Here is an 8,613-nt window from a genome sequence, read left to right as displayed (position 1 = left end):
ATGGAGCGACAGAGAGTAGAGTCATCAGCAAAGAGATACAGAGGATTTTCAAGAGAGTCAGAGAGATCATTGATGAAGACCAGAAAAAGCACAGGGCCCAGAACACTGCCTTGTGGAACTCCAGCCTGAACAGGAAGAGGAGATGAGAGAAACCCATTCAGGGCCACACGTTGACTACGACTATTTAGGAAGTCCGCAAGCCATGCGTGGAGATTTCCATGGATACCAAAAGAGGAGAGTTTGGTGAGCAGAGCGGGGTGCCAGACCGTATCGAAGGCACGTGATATGTCAAGGGAGACTGCTCTAATTTCCTGTTTGGCATTGAGGACCTCCATCCATTGTTGAGAAAGCAGAAGCAGCATGTCCAGAGTAGAGTGTCCAGGTCTGAAACCAAATTGATGATCAGAGATCAAGTCATTGGAGAAGAGGAAAGATTTCATATCTGAAGCAATGATGGATTCCATGACTTTGCTGATAATTGGGAGAAGGCTGATTGGTCTGTAGTTGCTGGGATCTGTTTTTGCACCTTTTGTGTGCAAAGCGGTGATGTTGGCAGATTTCCAAGCAGATGGAAGATGACCTTGAGCAAAAGAGAGGGTGAAGAGAACAGAGAGAGGGAGTGAAAGAGCGGAAGAACAGGATTTTAGGACCCGTGGGCTGATGCCGTCAGGTCCAGTTGCAGAATCCGAGTCGAGGGTTGACAGAAACTTTTCCACCTTGTCAGGAGGAAAGGACACAGAGTCCAGGAGCAGCTGGGTACGACTGGGTACGGTGGGTACAGAGAGGGATGGGTTTGGGACACAAGATTTAGAGGCAAACACAGAGTTGAGGCATTCAGCTTTTTCACGTGCGGAGTCAGCCGAGTGGCCATTTGAGGTGAGGGAGGGGATGGAGGGGGAACAAACACCAGAAACAGATTTGACCAGACGCCACCAGGATTTGGAAGAGGGAGACAGATAAGAGAGTTCGGTCCTGAGAACGGAGAGATATTGTTTCCTGGCTCTCCTGAGGGTGGACACACACTTGTTTCGGGCTTTGTGAAAGGAAATGAGATTTCCTTCCGTTGGATTTGCTTTCCAGGAGACGAAAGCAAGTTGTTTCTGGGCAATAGCCTCACCACAATATTCCGTGTACCATGGACGGGAGGAAGGGTATGACAACTGAAGACGAGATGGGATAAATCTGTGCATGAGAGAGAGCAATTTACTTTGGAAGAATTCCCAGGATGAGTTGATGTCAGAGGCGGGAGAGATGGGAGACCAGTCCAGATGCTTGATGGCTGCTTGAAGACCGTTCCAGTTGGCCTGAGTGAAATGCTAGACTCGTCAATGCTGAGGAGGCTCTCTGAGAATGGTCAGAGAGATGTCCACCTTAACAAGCACATGATCAGAAGAGCCGATTGGAGCAGAAGAAGAGCAGCAGACATTTTCAGGGAAGTTAGTCATAATCAAGTCCAGAAGAGAAGATGCTCCGTTGACTGAAATCCAGGTCGGGAAATTGACAGATTGTGTCAGTCCCAGTGAGTCACAGAAGTCCTTTGCTGAAGAGCCATGGCTGGTGAGAGAGGTACCCACACCCAGCCAACTGGCATGGTGACAGTTGAAATCACCACATATGAGGAAGAGAGAGTTGGGATGGGTAGATAGAAGTTGGTCCATATTCTCAGACAGCGATATGTAGATGGAGTCATCACTGTTTGGTGGACGGTACAACACACATATGAACAAAAGGTGGGAGCGAAGGGGAAGCCGTAGCCAAAGGTATTCCTGGGGGTGAGGTGGTGAGAGGGCAGTGCAGGGCGAGTGAGGAAGAGAGTTTTGTATAAAGATAGCAACCCCACCTCCAGGACGAGGCTCAGGTCTATCATACCGGAGGAGGGAGTAACCTGGGAGAGATACCAAGGAATCAGAGACATCATGAAGGAGGAAAGTTTCTGTTAAGCAGATCACGTCTGGTTTGTCAGAAGCAACCTGTATGGAGAGATCAGACAAGTTTGAGCGAAGGCCCCGGATGTTTGAGGTCCATACTGTTAAGGAAGAGGAAGGGGGAGCATCGGATACAGAACAGGGGGGTGGGGGGGGGGGGGAGCGGTAGGGTAAGATGTGGAAGAGGAGGAAGAGGTAGGGAGAGCTGTTGAAGGTGTGTCAGAGATTACAGAATAGCTTGGAGAAAGGGAAGAATGGGGCGGACAAAAGGTTTGATGGTGATTGGGAGAGGCGCAGTGAGGTTTATTTGACGAGGGGGAAGAGCGAGGCAGAAGGTTGAGGCAGATGAAGGTGAAAGTTGGAAGGGGGAAGAAGCGGGGAGGACGCTTTGAGGAGGAGGGGTGAGAGGGGAGTCTAGGAGTGGAGGAGCGAGGGAGAGTCTCGGAGGGGAGGGGTGTGAGGGGAGATTTGAAAGGAATGGGTGATTGGGAAGATTTGGAGGGGAGGGGCAAGGGGGAAGATTTGAAAGAGATGGGTGATGGGGATGATTTGGAGTGGAGGGGCAAGGGGTAGATTTAGAGGGGAGGGGTGATGGGGAAGTTTTGGAGGGGAGGGGTGATGGGGAAGTTTTGGAGGGAAGGGGTGATGGGGAAGATTTGGAGGGGAGGGGCAAGGGGGAAGATTTGAAGGGGATGGGTGATGATGAAGATTTGGAGGGGAGGGGCAAGGGGGAAAATTTGAAAGAGATGGGTGATGGGGAAGATTTGGAGGGGAGGGGCAAAGGGGTAGATTTGGAGGGGAGGGGTAGATTTGGAGGGGAGGGGTGATGGGGAAGTTTTGAAGGGGAGGGGTGATGGGGAAGATTTGGAGTGAAGGGGTGATGGGGAAGTTTTGGAGGGAAGGGGTGATGGGGAAGATTTGGAGGGGAGGGGTGAGATTGGATTTTGAAAAGTGTACGATTAATGGGAAACGAACATTTATTGCAAAATGAGTTTCTTGAGACATTCGAGTCAAAAATACGTTTGAGGACGCTGGAGGGAGGATGGAGTGCTGGAGTGTTTAGGGAATGAATGAAAGATGCACTCACTATAAGAGATGGAATTTTTTTTTGGAATGAATAGATTTGGTGAGCAAGTCGAAAGCATCCTTTTATAGAAGAAGAAGAAAAAGGTGTTATAGAATATGACAGAATACAGGTCTTCAGGGGACAGATTAGACATTATTTAACAACGTGATCACGTGATCACAAACAACGTGGTCGAAGAACGAACGAACAAATAAGAACGAATAAACGAATAAGAACAGAAGGAAATATTTTTTGGTTTTTTTTTTTTTTGAGGAGATTTTAAAACAAGGAAGTATGGGGTGAAAAGACCGTGAAAAACAGAGACCAGAAAGTAATTGCAGCGCGATCGGAGAACCGCTGAGATAAAAACAAAGCCTCAAGCCAAGGTCGGACACGGTAGCCTAGTACTACACTTAGGCCTCAGAATACGTGATACGAAAGACCGACGATTCTGTACACAGGTATGAAAAACCAACACCAAGAATACTATTAAAGACACCCCAATAGGTACATACACCGAGAGAAAGATACAGTTTCGACAAAAACACAATTGTGAAAAGTTACTTAACTTCGAAAGCGAGCGCGCATGGACAGCTTTGAAGAGACGAGACCTCCAATCTTGCGCAATGATCTCTCCGAATCTCTGGAAAATCCTCTCTATCTCTTTCTGATGACTCCACTCTCTGTCGCTCCATACCTCATCCCTCAGATCGGCAGTCTGCAGCCCCCTCACTCTCTGCAGACCTGGACAAAATCAGACTGGTCAAACAAGTGGAACATGTCTTTCAATCCTGACAAATCTTACTCTTTCACTTTGTCTCTTCGAAAAGACCGTCTGGACAACCCTCCCATCTACTTTCTCAACAATCCTCTCCAAGAGGTTCTGTCACTCAATCCTTTCGGTCTCACAATCTGCCATGATCTTTCATGGGAAAACACATTTCCATGCTGGCCACCAAAGCCAGTCGCCGACTGGGCATTCTCCGTCGTGTGAAGTTCTTCCTTGGCACACCTCAGCTCCTCACCACATACAAGGCTTTCATCCACAGCTCAATGGAATACTGCTCTCCCCGCTGGGCTGTTGCACCTGCCTCACACCTAGCTCGGCTTCTCGCTGTTGAAACCAAAGGTTTCAGAATCATTGGAATCTCCCGTGATGACGCTAACTCTGAGGGCCTTTTACTCACTCACCGCAGGCAGGTTGGTGGTCTTTCTGTCTTCTACCGACTCCTCTCTGGCCTAGCCCCCCCCCCCCCAGCCCTGTCTCTGCTCTGTCCCACAAATGCTCCGACAGGTCGCACAAGATCTGCCTGCAACCCTCTGCTGGTGAAACTGCCAAAATCAAGACTCTCTGCTCACCTTCACTCTTTCATTCATCTTTTCTCCCACCTCTGGAATAAACTCCCTCACTCTCTTCAATCCCACTCATCCCTCCAGGTCTTTTAAACAGCTGTTCACCGTTATCTCTTATCTTCCCCCGTCCAAAACCTTGATCTTTTCTGCCCCTGTTAATTCACCCCAGATCCACTTTTCTGAAATACCGACCTCTTTCCTGGAAGTCCAAGCAGTGCCCATGTGTTTTTACCTCTCCCACTCCCCACACCCCTTCCCACGCCTCCTCCCACCAAGCCCTCTCCCTCCCACAGATCTCCCAATGTCCCTGCTCTCAAATGTTGTACAATCTCTCCGAATCAATGCATTGTACTTGTGTGCTTCCACCTCTCTCCCCATCTTGTCTCCTGCTCCCTTTATTTCGTCTTATGTGTTTGTTTGTTTTTTTGTCATTAATGTTAGCTCTTACACGAGCCTCGATTTTGTATACAAAAAAGAAAAGAAAAAGAAAAAAGCACGAAGCAAATGAGCAAGCATGGGAGCAAGTTGTGAAGCACATTCCTTCAAGACACGTGGAGGAATGTCATCTTGTCTGTATGCCTCGCTTGTGTCCAGAGAGATGAGTACTTTTTTGACTGCATGGAAAGAGATTATATGGGGGCATAGGATTTGTAAGGTGTGCATCAGAGGGAGATGGAGTGTTACAGTCATCCAGTGTGGAATTAGAGGAAAAAAGCGAACCAAAAAGAGATGCTTTATCAGATGGAGAGACAGCAATAGTATCATCGGAATGGAAGAGTGAATGAAAGGTAGAGCGACATAGGTTGTTGGAGATACTTTTAGCTGAGGACCAGAAAGATCTATTAGTGGAATAATATGAGAGGTTGTCACATTTCTTTTGGATAAAGAAATGATTTGCCTCATGAATAACATGTTTGCAATGATTTCTGGCAGATATGAAAGCTGAATGTGCGTCAGAGGAAGAAGAGTCTTTCCATGTCTGCTGTGCCATATCCCTTGCAAGAATGGCTGCAGTGCAGGAATTATTGAACCAAGAGTTGGTAGGAGAGATAGACTTGAAAGAGAAGGGGAAAAAGCCTCCATTCAATACGAGTTTAAATAATTATGATAATCTTTTGGTTTTTGTTAAAAAAACCCAAATAATTCCTCTTTCCTGGAAACTTTTGGAAGATTTTTGGCTTTTTGGCCAAAAAAACATTTTTGGCTGGTATACCACTTCACCTATGATGTCATCATTATCATGCTTTGTTCCCCATTGGGAGTACTTGACAATGTGGCAAGTTCCAAATTTTTCCATTCAGCGGTTTCCAAGAAATATCTTTTAATTCTTTGCTTTTAATCCAAGATGGATGCCATAGCACGTGACTTATGATATCACAATTATCATAAAAACATTCTGCATGGGAGTCACTCCTACCCTGAAAGTTTCATCTCAATCGGCCATATGGTTGCTGAGAAAAACGAGGTTTAGCCCGGACGGACGGGCGGACGTACGGATGGACGGACAACCCAAAAACATAATGCATCCGGCGACTTTGTCGGCGGAGGCATAAAAAAAGTGGAAGGGTTTAGACTGGCCAAGTCAATCTCCTGATTTAAATCCAATGGAGCATCAATTTCACTTGCTCTAGAGGGGACGAGAGTCAGAACACCCACAAAACAAAGAACAACTGAAAATGACAACTGTCGGGGACGCGTCTTCACGGTGGTTATACCCCCCAACGCAAGTCACTGGACAAATCTTCCCCATTCTTCCCTGCTGACTGAATTCGTCAGGGAAGCGCGGTCATGGTCAGAGTGCCGGTCGGTACCCCTGGACCGGCCCTTTCCCTCTTGTCCCTCTCTCTCTCTTTCTCTCTCTCTACCTCTCTCCCTCCCCCCCCCTTTCTTTCTTCCTCTTACGTGGCCCTGACTTCATGAAGGTGGGGTACACCATCCTGGATGCGGGGCATCTCTGGGTCGCTCATGTGACATCGATCGGCTGTCTCAGTGCAGCGTTATTCGAGAGAACTGTACGCTTACCTCATATTCATGTTTTTATCTCGATTCCAAATTTCTTGAGTATATAGCAATACTTTAATGACAAATTTGACTTCACTGTTTCAATATGTATGGAGGCACTGTATAGCATGATATTTCAAAAGCTTTTGGACGAATCATGACAAAACTAGGTGGATTAGTTGGTTAGGTGATAAGAACAAGGTGAATAGATTTTGGTTCAGGTCTGGATGCAGATCCGTCCAGTCAGTGGTATACAAAACGTAAACTGTTCGGCCTGGCGGTAGTATGCGCTATACTGATTGCCGTTCCAGTTTCTTATGGCTTTATAATTCGGCAGGTTGCCTTCTATCGCAGTGTTGTTCAGCTACAGCCTGTTTATATTTTTATTTCTTCAGATTACAGATCATTTTAAGAAATCTCGTCAATATTAATGTCCCTTTGAGTCCGGTAACTCATCAGATTGAAGGCAAATCCCAAGTTAATCATTCGTATTCATATCTCGGTTAAACACAATTGGCAGAGAGTGTGCAAGTGCTGCAAAACCTTTTGCCAGGATCATCTTTTGAAAAACTACCAAAGGAAACGAGCAGGCTAAATGCAATAGTTATTTTCTCACCTATCTGAGTTTATTTTGGAACATTCAAATCCTGCTGGTGATTTTGCAGCATTGTGGTTATAATGCAAAAGCAAACCTGGTATGTTAAGGTTAAAGGAAAGGGGGTTAAGCTCGGAGGTCATGCAGTTTAGAAGATGGAGAATACATGGGAAAATTCTGTAATTGTGAAGAGAAATTGATTTGCCAACTCATCACCTTGTATTTATTATGTTATCATTGGCTAATAGTTACGCATACTATACTTTTTACATGCGACCTGTTACAGGTCTCCAAGAGGTGTTGCAAGAATGTTGCTGTTGTTTTCCATGTTGCGAGTCGATTTTTGAAATGTGCACAAATTGGTTGTACAGCTGCCGGACCACACCCACATCTGTCTCTTGACTCCACCCACCATAGCACCGAGACTAACTGATATGACCACCATCTTGGTTTTCTGGTAGGCCTAACCTGTCGGCCTCTGCTGATTATACACTGCCTGGGTTTGGTGTGTTAGATTTCCATTGGCTTTGTTTGGGTCGAGTGTTATTCACAATGAGGGACCCCCGGAAGATCTAATCATATGGTGAATAATCGTAAGGTTTAATCAAGGCCGTCAGAACCCATGGCAGGTCACAATGCAAGGTAATAAAGTGTTACATGTTTTAATCAAGCCTTATTTACGCAAATTACTCAAAAAAGTAGCGTTTGATTACAGTGCATTTCGGAATTTTTGAACAGCCCCATATTCGGCAATCCGTGACCATGTGACAAATCAGCTCGTTCTGATATAACCGTGGAGAGGGTGACATGGATAAGAGGTGCTGAGTTAATGTTTTAATAGCAGCACATTTAATGTTTGTTTCCCAATCGTGCTATTCATCTTATAAGAGTGCTTTAAAAGCACATTTCCCAATCGGCCCGTTACCAGATTTTGTCGCAGGTTGTGACCACAGTGCGGTCATTCTTGTTTTCTTTACAAGAGTGAGGCTCATGGAAAAGCAACGTTGGATCTATAGTGGGGTAGCAGGGCAGCATTTGGGCACAACCAGCATGGGAATGAGCAAACACAGAGAAAGGACTAAGTTAGAGGGTTAGATTTGAAAGGTTTAATGGGGGTAATAAAGATCATGGGTCAGGATGGGAGATGACTGCAGGTGACATTGCACTGTCTGTTGGAGAGAAGAGTAAGAGAGAGTTGTCTCTGGAAGGTGATTTCATGGACGAGAGAAGCGAGGAACAAGGGAGATGGGGATGTGCAGTTTGCCTGGATTTTGAGAGCCCATAATGGAGAGCAGTACTCCATTATGCTATGGACAAAGGCCTAGTAGACTCAGTAGCACTGAATTTCCAAGAAAAGCTTGAAACAATGGAGGATGTCCAGTCTGCAAATACCTTTAGATGGCATCTTTGCTCCGTGGTTGGCCCAGAATAAAATGTGGCTTATAGTGAGGCCTCAAAGTTCAATAGACTGAACCTCTTCCAGTGGCTGCCCATGGATCCTTTCAGCACAACAGGTTGAGACAGTCAGATTTTCCAGGACTGAAGGACATGCTCCATTTATCAGATGAGCATTTAATCAATTCTAGATCAGGAGATAGTGACACAGCTGCTGTCTGCCTAGAGGGGGGTTGGGGTACTGTATAACACAATATGGAGAGGTCGGAGAGTTATTT

The sequence above is a fragment of the Myxine glutinosa genome, chromosome 7, assembly GCF_964187855.1.
Source record: "Myxine glutinosa chromosome 7, kmMyxGlut1.1, whole genome shotgun sequence".
Classification (NCBI taxonomy): domain Eukaryota; kingdom Metazoa; phylum Chordata; class Myxini; order Myxiniformes; family Myxinidae; genus Myxine; species Myxine glutinosa.
Note: the sequence above shows the minus strand (reverse complement) of the source record.